Source organism: Gymnoscopelus braueri, assembly GCF_963280865.1.
Source record: "Gymnoscopelus braueri genome assembly, chromosome: 23".
Lineage (NCBI taxonomy): Eukaryota > Metazoa > Chordata > Actinopteri > Myctophiformes > Myctophidae > Gymnoscopelus > Gymnoscopelus braueri.
Window position 1 is genome coordinate 38,626,073 of NC_137625.1, and position 16,922 is coordinate 38,642,994.

The window sequence follows — 16,922 nt, forward strand, 5'->3', positions numbered from 1 at the left end:
TCATAATTACGTCCTTTCTACTGCCAAGGGAACACAACGACATCTGTCCACAACACACGCACACGCGCGCACACACACACAGTGCAGAACACACACAGCTGAATGGCAGAAGCATTTAGTCCGTCTCCTGCTTTTCAACGCCTTTACTTTGGTCACCGAAGGATAAAGACGAACACTAATTGAGGATGTCTTTGTATAGTGAGGTACTGTCCGTCTCCCAGATGTTTCATGAATAAAATGATTTGCCGGTCACCAAGTCAAGCTAAAGAGGAGTGCTCTAAGGTCATCATGAGGCAGTGGTTCACAAAGGGTGTGCCATGGGACATGTCCATGTGTACCTTGGGATTTTGTGACAGCCACACATTATTAATGCAATATACAGTATACAACTATACAAAAAGTTATGAATATTTGTATTTTATTTGCTAAATTAGTAATTTGTGGGGGCACTCATTTCCCAATACAAAGGGAATTTCTATCCTAAAAAAATATTTTAAACACTTTCAACCAGGTGTCTCTATTTTGTGCATGACATAATATAGGCTTAACATTTAAATTACTCTTTAAAATAAAAATTAATAATAGCTATTTTCACTATGAATACAGGCGTGCCTGCTTTTGCTGCCCATTGGGCAGGAAAAGCTTGTTGTGAGCTTGTAGATCTGCCATTTTCAGAAGAAAATCTTGAGTAAGCGTGTTAAAACGTGGAATATTTTTTGAAACATTTTAGCAACACAAAAAAGGACTGGCACAAATGTAAATATTTTCTGATGGGGTCCGCGGCCAAAACATATTAAGGGTGTTCCAGGGGTCCCCAACAGGATCTGCTATTAAAAAAATTAGAAATACATTCATTTGGGTGTTATCAAAATTGAGAACCTTTGGTCTAACACAGGGGTCTTCAACGTTTTCAGGCCAAGGACCCCCTAGCTGAGAGAGAGATGAAGCAGGGACCCCCACTACATATTGTATAAAATTGTGTTGCAGATTAAACTTCATAGATTTCTTAAATAGCTGGATTCATGTTTTCAGATAGTTAACCCTCAATATTTAGTCAACTTGACCGTTGGCTCTTTTCCCCTCTACACTAACTCTCCGAAAATAGCCGATCTACAAGTTCACAACGCCTAGCAGTGTGAGGCGTTGTGAGCTTGTAGATCGGCTATTTTCGGCTAATGTTCCCCACCACACAAAGATTTGGCGGACCCTCTGTAGTAACTTTGAGGACCCCCTAGGGGTCCCGGACCCCTTGTTGAAGACCCCTAGTCTAACAGTATACGTACATCTCAAACACACTGACACTCACAAACATTCACCGTCATAGAGCCCGCAGGACCGCAGGTGGGGCCTGATTGTGTTGTGAGTTTTTCACGGCAACAGATAAATCTTCTCCCCTCTCCCTACAGTCAAAAGATAATCTCGCATTAACTTGGCCTACGCGTGAGCCAATTATTCCCACAGTCATTTCCTTTGTCAGAAAGGAATTGTATGCGCATCCCTTCCCGCTTCCCTCCCTCCTCCATCAATCTCTTCCCTCCTTCACCTCCTTTCCTTGTTTGTGGCTTGCTGTGCAGGGGAGGGAGGGGAGGTCCTTGAGGCTTCCAGGCTCCAGCCCCTCGCAGTTACTCAAAACGGGGTAATAACCCTGGCACCACGCTCCTCAGCCTCACAGAGGGAGGGAATTACAGAGTCAGGGAGAAGCCACGGCATACAGAAAAGCCCTCTGATAAGGAAGCAAAACTGCACCGCACCACTAATCGCCTCGCGTACCCACTGTCTCTTTCCCTGTGCACCCCCTACTCTCTCTCTCTCTCACACACACACACACACACACACACACACACACACACACACACACACACACACACACACACACACACACACACACACACACACACACACAGTACTCTTTCATACACATAGATAATAGACGCACATCTCTTATGACCGTGCAGCAGTGTTCATTTAACTCTGAGAGTGTAGTTCACCCTTTAAAGGTATATGTAAGTGAGATGTTTTGGTTTAAACAAATTGTTTTTTTGTGGTTAAAAAGTTAAAGCTCTATAGTAATGCATTGCTATAGTGTTCAGTAACATAAGTCTCCCCGTCTCTCCAGCTCTTTAATAAACAGAAAATACTTTTTCAGGTGGTTTGACGATTTCAGCCAATCCGGAGAGAGTATACCCATTTATCAGCTTAAATGTTATAGTGTTCCAGTTCCAATTGTGTAAACTTATTTCTTTGTGTCATCACTTCCAATTCCGCTTCTTTATCCTGTATCTCTCTCCTGATTGGATTAAATTTGGTATCCCCGTAATACTGAACAAACATTACAGTATATAGCAATGACTGCTATCAGAATATAGAGGTATTAAACACTTATTTTAACAAAAGCATATCACTTACTGTACCTTTAACGCAGTGGTTCTCAAAGTGGGGTCCGGGGACCCCCAGGGGTCCTTGAGTTGTTGTGGGTCTGTAACTCAGAGTGTACAAATGGAATGGGTCCATTTGGTTCCATTTGTACACATGTACTCTGAGTTACGATTTTGCTGTGCAGATTAGGGGTCCCATGAGATTGAAAATTGTATCAAATGGGGGTCCGTGGCATAATGCATATCAAACAGGGGGTCCTTGAAATTAAAAGGTTTGAGAACCCAACCACAGCTCTATTAACCAGAATAAAGAAAGCACTTTCATACTGTATATAGACTGAATGGTTTTCCCACTTCAGATGAGACACAACTAGAGGTTACGAATGTAACCCCGGTTTTAGTAGGTTCGGAGTTTACTACTCACTATGGGATATCAGCGCCCTCAGGCGATGAGACAGAGCAACACACACGCTCCTGGTGCCAATACTGATTGGCTAAGGGTATGTCACGAGTCCGGAAGACCCGGGAGTATAAAGCTCCCTCGTGACGTAGGCTCTTCCTCTTAACATTCTCCTCTCTGCATGCCAAATGCGCACAGAAAGGGGTGTCTGGTGAGTAGTAAACTCCGAACCTACTAAAACCGGGGTTAAATTCGTAACCTCTAGTTTTACCACGGTTCTCCGTTTACTACTCACTATGGGATTCATAAACCCCCCTTGAGGTAATGAGCCACACAACCCTGACAACCCCGCACGCCCCTCAGCTCCTAGGTCACGTCCCCCCCGGACGTGACCTAAGACCCCCAGGCCATAGGTCCACGACCTCACGGCCCCTGGGCGCCCCCCCAGCCCACCGGGCTGGGGTGCGGGATAGATAACAAGAGTAGGCCCTGACAGACTCTAGAGTCTGCCTTATTCACTAACAGGCAGACACAGTCCGCCTCATAATAATGAGGAGCAGGGCCCTATCCCCAAGACACAGCCCTGCTGGTCCCAAGGAAACCTAAAGAGGAAGTCGGAAGATACGGAGAAAAAGCCCCAAGCCTACTCCCTATCCTCCACTGACCTGGAGGCAGCAGCCACACCCAGGACAGCGTGCGCCATTGATGACGCCGCCACGTCCAGACTGTAAAAGGCCGCAAAAGTCGACGGTGACGACCAATTTGCAGCCACACAAATCTCCTGGATCGAAGCTCCCTTGTAGAGAGCCCAGGACGTAGCCATGCCTCTAGTAGAGTGGGCCCTCAGACCCCCCGGGACAGGGACACCACTACTCACATAAGCCAGCTTAATGGCATCACGGATCCATCTAGAAAGCGTCGCTTTGGTGACCGCCTTCCTCTGAACCCCCACGCCAAAAGAGACAAAGAGTTGTGTCGATGAGCGACTGGCCGCCGTCCTCTGGCAATAGAGCTTCAAGGCTCTCACCGGGCAGAGGCAATGTAACCGCCTGTCCTCCGCCGAAGCGAAGGGAGGCGGATGAAAAGCCACCAATTCAACCGGATCTGGGGCCACCACCCCGGTCTTTGTAACGAACGCCAGGTTTGGTGTAAGCAAAACCCTCCTGTCGTTGTTCAGAAAATTCATGCACTCCGGGCTCACCGAGAGTGCATGCAAGTCACTGACCCGTTTAGCCGTGGACAGGGCCACCAAAAGGACCGTTTTCAGACTAATGACCTTCAGGTCCATAGACTCAAAAGGCTCGAACGGGTGACGGCACAGTGCCTCCAGCACCACCGTCAAATCCCAGACTGGGAACAGTGGCCTGTTGACCGGTCTAGCTCTTCTGGCGCCGTTCATAAATCGGCGCACGAAGTTATGCTGACCCACCGTCTTGCCATCGTCGAAACCTAGGTGGCAAGCCGAAATGGCAGCCAAATATACTTTCACCGTCGAGAAGGATAAACTCTGATTTAGCCTTCCCTGTAGAAAAGTAAGAATGCTGCCCACCGGGGCCTGGACAGCCACCACCACTGGTGACTGCTCCAGACACCAAGATGCGAACATATTCCATCTGACCTCGTAAGCTTCCCTTGTGGACATGGCCCTCGCACCCTGGATGGTAGCCACCACATCAGGGGGGAAGCCACATGAATTCAAATTCGCCCTCTCACGGGCCAAACCCATAGGTCTAGGTCCTGAGGGCGCTCGTGGAACAGCTCGTTCCCTCCCTGCCTCACCAGGTCTGCCCTGGGAGGGAGGGGCAGAGGCGTATCGTAAAGGAGCGGAGCTATCTCCGACCTCCACGTGCCCCATGCTGGAGCCACCAGCAACACCGACAACCCCTGGAGCCTGACCCTCTCCAAGGTGGGGAGGATCAACTCCATTGGCGGGAAGGCATAAAGCAGTTCGCTCGGCCAACTGTGTGCCAAGGCGTCCATGCCCATGGAACGGTCCCCCCTCTTCACTGAGAAGAACCGATAACACTTCGCGTTCTCTTCGGAGGCAAACAAATCGACCCGTGGGTGACCGAATCTGCGCCAGATATCCTTCGCCACTACCGGGTGGAGTGACCATTCCCCGTACCGGAGACCGCCCCTGGACAGCAAGTCCGCTCCGAAGTTCAGGAGGCCCGGTACATGAGACGCCCGTATGGACGCGAGCCGTGACTCGCACCAAAACGTTATCTTGCGTGCTAGACCATCCAACACCAGGGAGGTCAAGCCTCCCTGCTTGTTGATAAAACACATGGTTGTCGTATTGTCCGTTCTGACCGCGACATGACAACCCAAGATCTGTGCCTCGAAATGTTTCAGAGCGAGGAAAACCGCCAGCAGTTCCAGGTAGTTGATGTGAGCCGACTGCAGTGTCGGATCCCACAGTCCCCTGGTCCACCTGCCCTCGTGGACGGCACCCCACCCAGTCAAACTGGCGTCCGTGGTGATGACCTTCCACGAAATCACAGCTCCTATACTGACCCCCTGGGACAGAAAGGCTGCTAGTGACCATGGTCTGAGTGCCTCCACACACCATGGAGACACCATCACAAGCCGACGACCTGAGGTGGGTGGGATCCGAAGGGCCCTCAGCCACCTCTGAGCGGGTCTCATGTAGAGCCTGCCTAAGCGGATTAAGTGAATGGCTGAGGCCATGAGACCTACTGCTTGCATGCATTGTTTGTAAGTAACCTTCCGCCCCAGGCGGAAAGATCTCACACAAGCCAAAACGCTGTCTGTCCTCTCCTTGGATAGACGTGCTCTGAGCGTGTTCGAGTCCAGCGAGATTCCCAGGAAGGTGGCCCGCTGGGACGGAACCAAAACGCTCTTCTTGACGTTGATTGTGAAACCCAGTGACGTCAGATGGGAGATGGCCACGGCCGTGTGCCGTGCCACCTCCTCCTCCGAGCCTGCGGCTATCAACCAGTCGTCAATGTAGGTCGACAGACGGATTCCCTGTCTCCGTAGTGGAGCAATGGCCGCGTTGGTACACTTCACAAACACCCGTGGGCTCAACGACATACCAAAAGGGAGAACCATGTACTCGTACACTTCCCCTTCGAAGCCGAAGCGCAGGAATTTTCTGTGCGGGGGATAAATTGGGATGTGGAAGTAAGCATCTTTCAGATCGATACTTGTCCACCAGTCGCCCTGACGCACCGTGCGTAATAACTTCACGGTCGTTAGCATTTGAAAATGAAACACCCGCAGGAACCTGTTGAGTCCCTTCAGATTCAATATGGGTCTTACGCCCCCCCCTTTCTTTTTCACCAGAAAATATTCCGAATAGAACCCCAGACGGTTCTGATCCGGAGATAATTTCTTTATCGCGCCCTTGTCTAGAAGGGAGGTTACCTCCTCTCTTAAGGTTTTGGCCGCTTGGCCCGACGCTCGAGTGTACAATACCTTGTCTGTCATGGGCGGCTTCCTGGCAAACTGCAGTCTGTAACCCTTGTGAACGGTGCGCAGCACCCAAGCGGACGGCTTGCAAAGTTTCCATTGATCCAAGCATTGAGCGAGAGGCTTGTTGCTGGATGCTGCCGTCGTTAGTTTCACTGGTCGTGAAACCGTGACCATGGGAACCGGAGACGCTAAAACTCTGCTCAGCGGAGCTACAGCTGTGGAGCTCGCTAGAGACAAAGGAGGTCGCGTCGATCCTGACGTTCTGCGTGAAGAGATCACGTGGCCTAGTGCGGAAGTGTTCCACACTATCCCCTTGTTGCCTACAAGGTCCGCCGCCATCTTGTCTAGGCCCCTCGGCCTGACTAAAGGAAGCGACGGATCCGCCTCTACTGACGGAGGCACTCTGTTGCCCTCCAGAGGCTGGCGTGACACGGTGCACGGCAGGCTGTAAACATTGGGGTGACCCTCGACCCGCGCCGCCATTTTGTAAACCTTCCTTTTCACAGTGGGCCTCTGGCGCCCTCTGCTGGATGGATGGTAAAAATGGAAATTTTGGCGTGACCCTTGTACATTGGCGTTTAGAAATAGCAATGGATTTAATACCTTTGTCTTGTTCATAGCATGCACAGTATTCATCCCAGCAGCGCTTGGACAGTCTCCAAAGGGACTGTCCAAGCGCTGTGGGCTTATGGTTGGAGGGCATTTATACGGAGGGGCCCCCCCAAGGGGGGTCCCTCCGCATCGCCGCTCTGAGGCGGGTGAAAGAATGAGAGGTTTTGTATTTTTCAGAACATTTATTTGAAACACACTTGACACACAAACACCCTGGCAAACAACATGTGGACAAGTTAAAACAGCAGAGGCCTGGCTCTGTAGCACTGTTACTTTCTGTCGCTTGTTTTCCGTCGGGGCCATGAAAAGGCCAAGTCTTTTTCCCGAGGTGACCAGGGGGGCTAATCCCCCCCCACTCCGTCCGTGTGGATGTGGGGGGGGCAGCCGAACAACCGGTAACACCGGGGGGCAAATGTCAAACACGCTGCCCGCGACCACGTCCTCTCCCGCCGCCGCGTCGAGTGGATCTGGGGGAAGAAGGGGGAGGGGGGGAGCGGGGGTCCTTGCGACGGACGTCGCCGACTCCCAGCGACATGGGCCCTTCCACTCTGGTGGGACGGGCTGAGGAGTTGCGGGAGCTGCCGCTGGCGCTGGATTGGCGAGGCGAGGAGAGTCTCCCCCTTAAGGCAGACCTCTCCTGGCGGGGTCTGCCTGGTTGGGGAGACCTCGGGGCCAAAAGACCCGCCGCTGCCTCTTTCCGGGCCCTCGCCGACTCCGTGGAGTCATTCAGGTACTTTTCTGCCCCGCAGAAGAGGTTACCTGCTGTGAGTGGAAGGGCCAGCAGCTTTTTCTTTGCGTCGATTTTCTGCGCGACTTTTGTGAAGGTGGCGAGGTCGAGCCACCGCACCCTCTCGATGGTCGCGCAGTCGTCCAACACCCGGCCGGTCCAATTAATGGCGTGTTGGGTGCAGGAGATGGTGAGCTGGTTCAAGCGATGCAGCTCCTTCGCGTCATCGCCCCATTTTTCCTTCAGCTCCGCGAGCCGCACGGCAGAGGAGCCCTGGAGGATGGTGACGGCGTTGAGGGTCTTTGCGACCTGTCCGGCCGCGGCGTAGGTCTTTTTCAACGCCGCGGAGGATTTTCTCAATTCTTCATTGTAGAAGGACGGTGTGGCGCCCCCAAGCACCACCGTACCTGACTGCATGTCCTCCAGTCCTTCTGCCAGCACCGGGTCCATCGGAGGGACTTCGATCAGCCCCAGGTCCCTGGCGGAGATTAGGTCGATGGGGAAGGCTAGCCTTTGCGGGTCTTGATGATCCCCCCAGGAGCTCATCAAGGCCGTCTTGAACCCATACGCTTCAGGGAGCTTCTTGGACTCCAACACCCGTGTTGGTGGAGCCTCCAAGCCCTGGAAACCTACTGCAGTAGCGGTGGCGTTGCGGCTCTCCACGGGCTGCACCAAACCGCACCTGGCGATGGCCCGCTTGAACACCGCCGTTACCGGTTCGACGACCACTTCTTCGACGGTTTCGGGGTTTCCGCCTACCCCGTCGGCGCTCGCCATGGATACCTCTTGGACCTCCTGGTAAGACGCGAGGTCCAACTCGTCCTCCAGCTCCTCGAAGGCCAGTGACTCCTCGCTGTCGGCCAGCGAAGCAGCCCAGTCGTAGTGTCGACGGGGGGAGGTGGAGGCGCTGCTAGTTAGCTGCGGCGGCGATATATGCGCAGCGGCAGCGGCGGAGGGTGGCGTCAGCGTCGTCGCCGCTAGCCGCCTCATCTTCGGCGTCGGCACCGGTGGGGGTCCCATGAGTGTCTTCTCGGGCGGCACTCCTGGGGTCCCTGTGCCGGTGGCGGCGGAAGCTCCGGCTGAGTCGTCCCTGACCCAGCGGACCAGGGTCTCTACCCTGTCCAGCCGGGCGTCGAGCTGCTGGCTTGTGAAGGACGAGCACCCTTGGCACTCGTCCCTCTCGCCCTGGCGCTCCTTAGCGGTGAGCGCATGGTTGACCCCCAGGCAGTAGATACAGACGCGGTGGGGGTCGTCTGCGGCGACGAGGAGGCTACAGCTCGGTCGTCCGCAGGTCCTCGGTGGTTCCATTCCTGGTCTGGAAACACAGCGGCCTAACTTGGCTAGTAGCACCTAGCTAGCTGCTACCAGTAGCCTAGCCGCTGAATGAATGAAAAAGCTACCGGCTAATTCAATGACCAGGAAAAGAGGAAAACTGAGAGGATAGTCAAACAAATAATACTTAAATAAGTTCCGGGAGAAAACTTAATTTTTCGCAAGGATTTTCCCGTGGGGAAATACTCTGTATTCCGCGTTGGGTTAAGTTGTAAAATTTCTTGCTTCTTGTGTGTGAATTTCTGCGCATTCGCTTGCAGAGTGGAGAAAAGAGGAAGAGCCTACGTCACGAGGGAGCTTTATACTCCCGGGTCTTCCGGACTCGTGACATACCCTTAGCCAATCAGTATTGGCACCGGGAGCGTGTGTGTTGCTCTGTCTCATCGCCTGAGGGCGCTGATATCCCATAGTGAGTAGTAAACGGAGAACCGTGGTAAAACAACTTAGTGTCCTGTCATTCATCTCATGACTAAAGGTTAAGTCTTTACCAGTCTTTTTGCCACTCTCTGCCAGTCTCTCTGTCCCTCGCACACAATGGTGGAAGGAGTACTCTGAGTAACAAAGTAAAAGTTTTCTATTTTATTCTATTTTCTTTTTTTTAATAGCCGATCTACAAGCTTACAACATGGCGCATCGCGATGCAGTGTGAGCTTTTAGATTGGGTATTTTTGAATAGCTTAAATATGAAATAAGCTGGTTAATGTATATTTGATATGAAATAATAAAAATCGTCAAAGTAACTGTTACTAATTATATCAAGCAATTTTAGTGGAATAAAAAGTATATTTCTAGATTTGTAGGTGGAGTAGAAGCATATAAAAAATGGAAATACTCAAGTAAGGTACCTCACAATTGTACTTCAGTACATTTCTACCACTGCTCTGTCATTTCATGGCTAGTCTCTCTCTCTCTCTGTTTCATTCCTTTTAGTGAGTTGTCCCAAGCTGCTCCCCAGACACAGCAGCGTAATAATATAGCCTGAGGACCCAGGGGAAGGGAGGCCACGCTTGTCCAAACGAGTTGTGATCATACCCCCCAGAAATGTCGCCAGCCTTTTTCTCATTGCATTACGGCCGACGCTAAATATCACAATGCGAAACTCTCCTACCGCTGCCCTTTTCTCTGATGGATGACAGCGTCCCTCCTATGACTTCACTCTCAACACCAAAGTAAACTTTCTCTATCGCTGTAGCCACTTAAAACCAGGCAGGTAGGCCACCTTTTCAGGTACAAGATCACTTCTAAGGCTGCCGTGATCACCCAGTGTCAGACCGTGAAAACCACTATTGCTTTTACATTTCATAGGCTGCTGACAATTAGCCCCCCCCCCCCCCCCTACGGAAATCTCATTTGTTATTTGATTTCAGGAGTTGGTCTGGCATGAAAGTCTGTTTGGCTGTGGGCGGGAGCTGGGTGGGAGTAGTAGTGTTGACTGACAACCCCTTCAGCCAATCAGCAGTTCGTTCCACCACCACCACAGAGCAACCTAGGAGCAAGGGGACATTTGTAAGGGCCAGGCCGGACAATAGGTTGCCTTAGGCGGATACATGAGTATCACTGCCCGCCCCAGAACCAGACATGCCGGTTCTCTGGAAAAAAAAAAGAAATAGGCTCTGTCATGATTAATTGACCACATATATGAAGTTAAACAACTAAATGCTATCCGAAAAATATCTTATAAGTCAATTCCGTACCATGAGAGCTATATTTAAGTTTTAAAATACAGCAGTGACAATTTTAATGACCGCCGTTCGTTTTCGTTCAAACACAAATGCTTAATAGTGTTTGTTAAATTGTTTGTCTATGTTCACAGAATGTTCACCTATTATGATATGCCAGGAACAGAGACGCAAGGTTCATGTGGTTGAAATCACTGAGTCTGTACAAAGTCTTTCTCCCAATTCTCACATTATCTCACATATTATCTGAAACGTACTGTAGGCTTGAAATTAATGCATAACACATTTTAAATTGAATTAATGAGCGTCTCCTGTAAAACTTTTTAATAGCCTATAAGATAAGAGAAATTATGTCCCAGGACCTTCATTAACAGGACGTTAGGGAAATGTCTTGCATGGGGACAGTTTGACTCCAGGGACCTGCCAGTAGATAAGTTGGGTGCTTTACTCCCCATGCTTTAATTTCAAGGGGTCTGTCGTCGTGCAGCCCCCAAAATTCATTACGATAATGCTTTAATTTAATCAAGGCGCCTGTTAATGTGCATCCCCGAAATTCATTACGATTCTAACAACTTTCAAATGACACAGACCAAGATGCAACAAGGCACACCAAACTGAAGACTCAAAGTGAATCCACTAGATCCTGGCCGAACGGCCACAAAGGTGGCCATAGCGGGAACCCTCTGAAGCTGCGTCACTCGGCAGCAGGCCTACGTTACAGCCTGACCCCGGGAGTCTGTCTGCAGAGCCTTCAGGAGGTCACTGCTCAAGAAGATCATGGGGCGGCCATAGCTGAGTGGTTAGTGAGCCCGCCTAGGGAACCAGCTGGCCCTGGTTGCCCCAGGTTCGATTCCAGGCTATCCCAGCATATGTGCCGATGATATGAAATTTGTCCCTGAGCAAGACTCTTAACCCCAATTGCTCACAGGTTCTCATTGGAAACAAGACCGCAAGGACTTTCATGAACGACCTGTTAAAAGGAATTATCCTTAAGGCTCAAGCCTCCAACTCCATCTGCAGTGAAGACACTTCTCCAGAGACGGAAAAAGATGAAGTTGAAGAGGATGAACACCAACCAGAGAAGCAGTCAGAGGCTGCGGAGGGCCGGAGGCCTTCGCTGAGATTGAGCAACCAGAGGTGTCTGCCAGTGAAAATGGCAATGCCAACTCAAAACAGCCCCAAAGGCACAATGCCAGCACTATTTGACCCCACTGATTCCGAAAACAGAAATAAAAGGAGGCGGACCGTTTTCGGCAATACAGATTTGCTTGCCAGGAACTGTCTGCCCGCCTTTCCTCAGACCAGGTGAGTGGTAAATTAATGAAAATGGCTATGCCAACTCCAAACAGCCCCAAAGACACGATGCTCAGATTACTCAACATTTTTTGTTGTTGTTTTTTTTCCTCTTTTTTGCCTGTGCCTCTGTGTGCTCATAAATGTGTGCATTTACTTTTACTCGTTCTTGTGTTAACCCTTGCATTGTGTTAGAACCCTGCTGACACTTTCGGTGTTAGCGGGTCCAATTTGACACGTGATTTAACTCAGCCCACCTCACAGCTGACTTGTCATATCCATATAAACACTATTTAAAATATTATTTTGGGTTAGGGTTTCATTATTAACAAAATGTTAAAAATGACTCATTACATTTACTATAATGAAGACAATGTATAATGATGTTATCTGGCTATAATAGACTAATACTAGAACACACTTGCAAAAATAAATTACTTGTTATCTGTGGTGTTACGGGTCAAAATGTACCCATATATACAGTACAGAAGGTAAAGTAATTTATTTTTCATAAACCCAAACTTTATTTTACTCCAATAGCAAATGCAAATTAAGGACAAGTTTCTCTCTCTCTCAAACATGTAAACATTGAATATTGACAATTTGGGGGGAATTGAGCCACACTTCTCTGCCAGGTCATATTTGACTCGTAACACCACAGATGGCACTTTTTTTTTTACAGCTACCATCAGAATTAACTAAAAGGGTGATAATTAATGTTGTTGCGTTAAAATAGCTGTTTCTGAGGATATCATGAAGCCTTGTTCCAATAAAGAAATGTAAAAGGTACTTTTTACCTATTTAAACTTGGAAACTGGTAAAAGATTACCCTAACTCAATGGATGGTTAACTGAGTGTGGGGCTTGGTAGTGGCGGTCGTTTTGTGGTGCCGCAGGTGGAGAGCCCCATACATTTTTCCCATGGAGGTGGATTATGAACAACATATGAACAGCTATTTTTGGCGAATGTTAACCCCACAATAGGGATGCCGGGGTTCAAGTGGTTAAAAGCATGAGATTTTTTTAAATAATAGTGTTCTTATCCAGCTTTTTTACCATACGCCGGTAAGATAAAAAATTATTATGTATAGTTGGTTTCTTGTGCAGATTGATTGATTTAGATTATTATTAATTTCATTCATGCTTATTTATCTAATGTTTGTTTTCACCTTTTCTTCAATAAAATCCTGCCAGTTACTTGGATGACTTGATGCAAAAAGGAGTTCAGCTTGTATTTTAGTTCAGTTCCTACATTGACATGGGAATATTATGTAATAGTATATATAAGGTACCGGTATATATAATTTTTTTCTTTTTTAGTTTTCGGTTTTGTAAAGCGACTTTGAGTACTCAGAAAAGCACTATATAGTGGCGAAAGGGCCTTTCTGTGTGGAGTTTGCATGTTCTTCCCCCCTAGGGTAGGTACCCTCACAAAAAACATGCAGTAATCCTGGTCTTTATACTGCCTCCCCCTGGTCAGCCGGGGCGCCTGATGGAGAGGAAAGAAACTGGTTGGAATCATAGATATAGAAACCTAGATACCTCATTGGCCTCTGCAGTTCATTGGAGCGACTGGTATCTCAATACAAGGCTCTTCCGCAGGGCTGTTTGACTACTGACCAATCACATCGCGTTGACTACTGGCCAATCACAGCGCGTCTAACTGACTAGTTGCTGCGCGGCTGCCTCTTAAGAAAAGACCCGCCCCACCTGCCTCTGATTGGCCTACCGAACGTCCCCTTCTGTGACGCACAAGTTTCCAGCTTGCCCTGCTGAAGCGGGAGGAAGTGATAGGCTAGCCCTGCGGAACAAGGAAGCGCGCCCGAGTTACGAACGCTTCAGAACCGAAGGAGGCGTCTACCTTTATATGTCTATGGTTGGAATAGCGTGTTCCTTCCACACGCTACGTCCAACCGGGGAAGCTACCCCAGTCAGGTGATAAGAAGCGGCTTGCTAGCTCCTCATGCATTGAAGGAGGCATGAGCTCAGTTCTGGGCTCTCTCTAGGCCGGCAGAGGGAGAGTAAAGCGCCCAGGATTACATAGGCAATTGGCACCGGGGGAAAAAATGGGTTACAAAATCGTGGGATAATTTGTTTTAAGAAAAAAAGAAAAGCGCTAAATAAATTGTATGTATTATTATTAGTATTATTATAAAGTCATACTATGTTATGTCAGAAGAAATGTTATCTTCCAATAAAAAAACACATTTCTTATAGTACTGCTATAAAAAAGTCATACATTATGTTATATAAGCGAATACTTTGTTCCTGCTAGCCTACATTGTGATCTGTTTTTGTTTTCAATTGATTGGTCTTCATTGCAATAAATACATAATGGAAGTGGTTGGATTCAGTTGACTTAATCTGTTAATTTGTTATTCGTAGTCAATAGAATAGCAAAAAACAAATCAATGCAATTTACGAGTATGCGGTCCTACCTATAATGGATCATTGATTTTATATGCTGTGTGGATGAGTGTACTGTATGTATTTACTCCAACTTAATTCAGCTAATCAAAGAGGAACTGTGGTCATATTACAACACTGTTTGAGAAACTAGGTGAAAGCTTTATAGCCAGCAATTATTTTAATCTAACAATCCAAAGTGACAATAACAGTCAATGTACTTGATCAATGTACTTGAACAAAAAACTTATAAAAGCTATAGTTTTGGTCATCAAATCTAAGAAATGACGAATATATGACAATAACGGGTATCAATTTGAATGACATTACCAAGGCTAAAACTAACATTCTCTAAAGAGGTGAATGTGGGTGAAGAGTAAAAATATTCCAAAATATGGTTTATAACCTAAATTTCAGTTGTGTCGTAATGAACCCTGATCATCAGCAGGTATATCTAGTAGATTTCAGTCATTCTGTGAGGAGGAGAGGTGCTTGCTGTGGATTTTCAACTTTTGACCTGCCACCTCCCCCTTGAATCAAATATGACCTTGAACATCCAATTAGTGTGAAATGCCTGGTGGCGCAGGGGAGAAGTAGAGGCTTCACGAGCAGAATGTTGAGAGTTTGAATCTTGATCCCAGTAAATCTTAATTTTTGGTCTTATTAAAGGCGAGGAGCATATGGAGGCAGCCCACCTCCTTCCTCAGACTCTCTTTTAGCTCCAGTAGCAGAGGGAGGAGCATAGAGGGAGCCCACCTCCAAAGGGAGGAGCTTAATAGCTTTTACATAATAAACAAAGTCTTTTTTTGTTGTTTGACATCTTGAGTTTCATTAGTTGTTATACAGTAGTTTTATATTGAGCCTTGAACCATTTTGTTAAATAAATCCCTGTCTTTTCGCTTGCGCCACAAAGATGAGAACGAAATACTCATTTACTCACATCATTTTAGAGTTTAGATGAGCTTTTAGAGTTTAGATGGAGTGCGAAATGATGTGTCAACATTTACGTTGATAAAAAGATGTTATAATGGAGAGGTGGACAAAAGGCCCAGTTAGTGCAGCTGACATAAAGTACAAGAGAAACCATCTCACCTGCAAGTGCAATTGTTGATATTGTGTACTTTTTCATTTTAACAAGTTATTTTTGATAGAATCTTTCACTGATATTTTTTGGTGTTTTTTGACACCTTCACCAAACACAATTTTTAGACGGGAGTGTCTGTGACTCTGGCAAAATGACGCAGGCATGTAATATATTGGCAATGAATGTATTTATGCACTTTTAAAGATAATACATACGGTTTCTGGCCACACTATTGTTGCTTTCCACCATATCCTCGGCGTGCACCATGCTCACAGAAAGAAACAGGAGATTGTTTCACTGATTTGCCTTTATTCGGGTAGCAGCATGTCTGTCAACACTGTCTTAGTTACATACACACTTCCTCTGGCTCCCCTCTTGCAATAATAATCGCCCGCAAAAGTCACACACACACACACACACACACACACACACACACACACACACACACACACACACACACACACACACACACACACACACACACACACACACACACACACACACACACACACACACACACACACACACACACACACACACACACACACGCAGTCGGGTGGAAACCTCGCATCTCTATAATAAAACTTTTTCGTTTTTTCGTCACAAGAGTGTCAAGCGAAAGTAGTGAACAGTGGTGGAAAAAGTACTCTTTTACTTAACTCATTCAGTGCCTGACTTATTTCTGGCAGTTTGGCTCTGAGTGCCAGAGCCAAAAATACATTGTAAAAAAAAAGTGCTTAGGAAGCAAGATACAGCCTTTTTCAGTAAGATGTTAAACAAGAAGTGAATGGAGCAGCAAATCTTCAAATCATGATATCTTGGGTTCTGAACATTTATTAAAAAAATAAATTAAAAAAAAGTTTTTTTTTTCATGACGTCAGCGACGTCATTGGCACCCTGGGATTATAAAAACGTGACGTCGGCGACGTCAATGGCACTGAATGAGTTAAGTAAAAGTATCAATACTGCAAGTAGAAATACTCTGTTACAAGAAAAAGTCTGGTATTCAAAATGTACTTGAGTAAAAGTAAAAGTACTCATTATGCAGAGTGTTCAAAATGTATAAACATCTTTTGTAAATACCAGGCTATTTTCAAATAGCCAAAGTATACATACAGTAGGGCTTAAGTGGTTAATGCATGTTGTAGTGACTAAAGTTTTCTAATAATTGTAGTGGAGTAAAAAGTCCTGTGAGATGTAATGGAGTAGAATTAAAAGTATAGAAAATTGGAAATACTCCAGAACAATAAAAGTACTTCAAAATTGTACTTAAGTACAGTACTTGGGTACATGTAGCTAGTTACTTTACACCACTGCAAATGTAGTGAAAGTAGCCGACCTAGCGTTGTGAGCTTGTAGATCCGCTATTTTCACTATGAAAAATGTCGTTCCATTGAAAAGTAACAGTTTTGGACATTGGAGATTTCCACTCGACAGCGACGACACACACACACACACACACACACACACACACACACACACACACACACACACACACACACACACACACACACACACACACACACACACACACACACACACACACACACACACACACACACACACACACACACACA